Genomic DNA, 5,105 nt, shown 5'->3' on the forward strand with positions numbered 1-5,105 from the left:
GTCAACCTTGGACACAAAGTGCGAACCGAAGGTTTCGTAAAAACGAAGGTATCCGTTGGCTCCACTCATACTCACATTGGTGGATTGCTTCCCCAGCTTCTCTAGAGATTTGAGGGCAGTCAAGGTCTCAGGCCTCGTAATGTTGGAGGGATCTGGATTACCGAAAATGCCCCTCTCATAGCAAGGATGGGTTGCGGTTCCGACCTTGCGTGAGCGCTGGACCAAAGCGTAGGACCATTGCTCCGTTGCCAAATCGAGCCCCAGTTGCTCGGAAAGGTCTTTGAGTGCTTTCCTTTGTCCGGAGGGTGTTAACCCAGCAAGGATAAGAGCCCCCGCAGGCCAAACTGCTGCTGCTCACCCCTCGCTTGGTTTGTCTTCGAAAGACATCACTCGCAGCTTGATCAGCTGGATGGCGCTGAGGAGATCCTCGATATTCTTATGGAAACTGATCATAGGTGATGACCACTTGGCATCGTGATCCGGGTTCTCAATTATAACATCCTGCTCGTAGAGGGCAGGCTTACTCGAAGTGTAAAACGGCTGTGCTGGACAGATGTCTGCCTTGTAGCCATTCAAAAGGCTTGTAGACTGACCTAGCTTCATTGTAATGTTCACATTCATGATGTTCCAGAGTTTTGTATGTTGTATACAGCACCTGATAAAGAAAGCAGAGGGGAGGGAGGGGTTTTTGAAGACATTGATATGGTAAAACCTTGATGACACTTAATGGAAAAAAGCTGAAAAGCCACGACGATTTAAATCTGAGAAATCGATCTTCATAGCTCAAGTTAAACATGTATTGGATCTTGCAATTCACAGATCAAGTTAAACATGTATTGGATCTTACAATTCTCACATCAAGTTAAACATGTATTGGATCTTACAATTCACAGATCAAGTTAAACATGTATTGGACCTGAAAATTCACAGATCAAGTTAAACATGTATTGGATCTGAAAAATTTGCTGCGTAAAGATACCCAGTTTCTCCCGTGGTGGGGGGGGAGGGGTGATGGGGGGGTGAAGGGGTAAGGGGGGAGGGGTTTATAGTCTTAAGTCTTTAGAGTTTTGATGCATTCGCCAAAGCTTGCTGGAATACAACTCTTCACAATAATCCAACAGTAGCCGGCCCTCACCCCATGGTAAATACCTGCCCACGCGCCAGTTGGAACCCTTGAACACCGACTTCAGATCATCGGAGCAGTTGTTGCTGAAGTCAGGAGCCACCCTTGAAGCATTCACACATTTCGTATACATAGTGCCCTTGAGGATGCTCATAGGTGATGACAATGAAACGAAACCGGTCTTGTATATCGTGCCTCAGTATTAAGCAACAAGGTTTCGACTATGACTCAAGCCTGACTGAGTACCTACGTGTAAATGTGACTTTGACATTTTAATTGCAAATACCTAAATGTTTTGATAGTTGTGGACCCTCGTGGAAAATGAAGTGCATACACATATAAGAAACCTCCTTATTTCTCAGTATTCTGCTTTTTAAAGTTTTTACTGTACTTATGAGGGGAGATATATGCGTTACGAATGTTCCATCAGCTCTAATATTCAGTCTCAGAATTGCAATCTCACGAGAAATGGTGTTCGCTTTATGTTTGCTGTTGATTCCAGACCAATATTTTCCAAGGAATCCTATGGCATCCACCGATTTTTGATGAAAGGTGGCCAACATTCCCAAACGCCCACACCCACATACCATCTGGGGCATCACAATGAAAATTTCAACATTTGCTTTAATATTGGCCAATTTGAGACACTGAAGTGACCATAATTTGTTCTCATGCATGCCCAGTTTGATAAAGACAATTGTTGAAATCCAAAATGGCTGCCACGTGACACCAAATTCAAAATGGCTCCGAAAATAGTGAGATTTGTAATACAATATTTAAACTGTGTGGTAAAATCAACATTAAATACTTTTTCATAATGGAACCAAATACAGGCAAACATTTGAGGAGAACCTGCTTCAGAGTGGAAAAGACCTGACTGCGATGAAGCTTTATGTTCCAACAGGACAATGGCCCCAAGCACACAGCCAAACAACACTGGAATGGCTTCAGAACAAGAACAGGAAAGCCCTTGAGTGGTTCACCACTCAGTGATTGCTGTTCACCGACACTCTCCATCCAACTTGACAGAACTTGAGCAAATCTGTGAGGAAGAATGGAAGAAACTCCCCAAATCCAGATGTGAAAAGCTTATCCAGACATACCCAAGAAGACTCGAAGCTGTAATCGCTGCCAAAGGTTCTTCCACAAAGTAGTGTCTCAGGGAGTCGAATACTTATTGACGCAAGACATTTCATCTTTTTAGTTTAAAATAATTTCCCAAAATTTCTTAAACGTGTTTTCTCTTTGTCATATTGGGTATTTTTTGTAGATTGGTGACAATGTTTTTTTTAAATTAAATCCATTTTAAATTCAGGCTGTAACAACAAAATGTGACAAAAGTCGAGGGGTGCTAATACTTTCTGAAGGCACTGTGTGTCTGCAGGCAAGTGTAACATCTCTTCATATGTCGTTGTTTTTTAATTGAAAGCAAGATACAAAGTCCAAAACTGCTCATGTAAACAGCAGTAAATAATGCAACCTGCAGCAGTAAACTTAAGCATTTCGTCAAGGTGTGTGCAGCATCAAAGAGGCTGCAGTGGAGGGAGACTACAAAGTGAGCAGTTCGCTACGATCACCTTGTTTTCAGTACTTGTAGTTTTGTTTATAAACCACTACCATATTTGGCAGTGAAATTCATTGGAAATTATGAATCTCCTTGAATGAAATTCCTCTTCCTTGTCCATGACCAATGAGAAAGAATAATTTCATGAGAACCTTCATGTAATGTTCCACAATGGTATTTCGTGATTGGTTAACAGTTACTTATTTATGAGTTTGTAGTATATAAATAATTGATTTCCAGCAATCGGTAAAAAGTGTCATAAAGGTGTTTATTGCGAGTCACTCGCGAGACAGTCTTCCTCTCGTACCTTGACCCAAGGCTGTTCTCCAGTGTACATTTATAAATGTCTCCGGTCTGCCCTGATTATAACCCCGCATTTTAAAATCCTGCCTTTAAAAACGAACATTCATGAAATTCAAGAATAACCCGATGCAAACATACCGTACAAACTACAGGGTGCCCCACAGAAAACCAGGAAATTTGGTAGTTTATTTGAAACAAAACAAAGGCAAACTTAGATGTAGTGTAAAATAAAGATACAAATTTGATAACTGCTGCATTCTGATATATAATAAAAAACGGTGAGAAAATTTATATGTCAGTTTATTGATATGGTAAAATATGGCAAAATAAATCTCAAAATCTCAAATTTCCTGGTTTTCTGTGGGGCACCCTGAATAACAAAAATTCGTTACCATTGAACTCGATCAATTATGAGACTGGTGATAGGTTGTAATTACATCTTTAATTGCACATGAAATATCACAGGATCTGCTCCCTATACATTATGATGTTTAAAATGAAGAGGATCGACACAAGATTGAATCAAGAGGGTGTAAATGGAGGGCCGGATGGTGGACGGCCGGCTGTACGGTCTGGTCAAATGAGCTTCCCATGATTTACATCATGGTTATCTTTGTTTTCGGAGGCATACACTCTTGTAACACTCTTACCTCTCGGCTGTCTCGCCTAGGTTTGAATCCGCACCCAACTATAAGCTGTCATCCCGGTGTTTCACAGGCATGCCGTCCCTCTGATGGACGTTAAACCAATGTTCTGAAACAGAGTACGGTACAACGGACTCCCCTCTAAGTTTATTATGTTGTCGCTACTTACTTGTTGGAATGTTCACAGCAATTACCTTGTCCATTTTACATCGACCTGTGCGATATCCCGATTTCTAAATTTACTTACAATGCTCTGTGACGTCTGGATTCCCAGGAAGAATGCAGCAGTTCAACTCAAAATGTCCACCTGTTTCAGGAACAATTTGGGGTTGGATAGCACAAGTGGGATTTTATGTGAATCGACAGGGTGTGAGTGTGTGACGTGTGATGCACCCACACCACGCCCACACACAGTTAGTTTACAATTCCATATAAAAATACAACGCCTTCCTTTCTTTGAACAAGGTCGGGTGCTGTTGTGTAAACTTCAGTAGTAAGGGAATGAGAGTTATAAGGTAGTGCTCTTTTCCCTACTGACTTCAATCTATAATGTTAGTGTGTGTGTGTGTGTGTGTGTGTGTGTGTGTGTGTGTGTGTGTGTGTGTGTGTGTGTGTGTGTGTGTGTGTGTGGGTGCGCGTGTGTGTGTGTGTGTGTGCGTGTGTGTGTGTGTGTGTGTGTACTCCATAACTCCATTATCATGAAACCAAAACAGACCGAAACTTTGCGTGCATACGAAGGGAACTCCAAGGAAGGGCTTGAATGAAAACTGGGTGTTTGGGTTAATTTGACTATAATTAATGGCCTTATTTAATCCATGTATAAAAAGAGTTTGGTCTCGGCGTGCTTCCATCAGTCCTTCCTTCCCTCCGTCCCTCTGTCTGTCCAGTCCATTCGTGTCCGTCTGTGTGACTATGTCTATCATTTGCTACTATTGGAATGGACCTTTCGACCCTTTAAACTGCTGAAACCCCTTCGACCAGTCATTCCCAACCCTTCCTCTGTCATTTACCCCTTCGACTTGATGTATTTCGCCATTTACCCCCTTACTCCCATGCAAAAAAATGTATAGCCGGCATAGAGGCACAGAAAAAATAAGATGAAATATCTTAATTATTTAGGGTTTGCACAAAATAAACTTTGATAAAGGGAAAAAAAACCACAGTCCACTTATATCAAACAAGATCAAACAAAAATACCAGAAGCATTATCAGTGGGAACTCTGCTGATTCATTGAGTATATATGACCGTTTTTACAGCCATTTTTCCCTGCTGTGCAGGGGTTAGGCTTTTTCTTGAAGCAATGTTTTATGGCCGGATGCCCTTCCTGACGCCAACCCTGGTCGCCTCTTACGACACACAGGGATATGGTATACCTATTCTAACCGGGGCATACACCGGGACCAGTACACTGGTACTCACTTCGCCGACCTCAGATGGATGACAGGCTGAGTCAACCCCCTGGTGTTAATT

General features: G+C 41.9%; 1 protein-coding gene across 1 annotated transcript in view; it reads right to left on the reverse strand.

Annotated features, from left to right (window-relative positions):
• The window catches only part of LOC147007747 (uncharacterized), a 15,065-nt gene extending 11,077 nt beyond the window's left edge, over window positions 1-3,988 (reverse strand). The window contains exons 1-2 of the mRNA XM_085866486.1: window positions 3,882-3,988; window positions 1-655 (exon numbers count right to left, since the gene is read on the reverse strand). The exon at window positions 1-655 is cut by the window's left edge and continues 641 nt beyond it. The gene's annotated coding sequence lies outside the window, so the exon portion shown is untranslated. The remainder of the gene's footprint in view (window positions 656-3,881) is intronic.
• Window positions 3,989-5,105: the final 1,117 nt, after the last annotated feature.

The sequence above is a fragment of the Eptatretus burgeri genome, unplaced genomic scaffold, assembly GCF_056783735.1.
Source record: "Eptatretus burgeri isolate ZD-2024b unplaced genomic scaffold, Ebu_testis_v1 Ebu_testis_scaffold_30, whole genome shotgun sequence".
NCBI classification, from domain to species: Eukaryota; Metazoa; Chordata; class Myxini; order Myxiniformes; family Myxinidae; genus Eptatretus; species Eptatretus burgeri.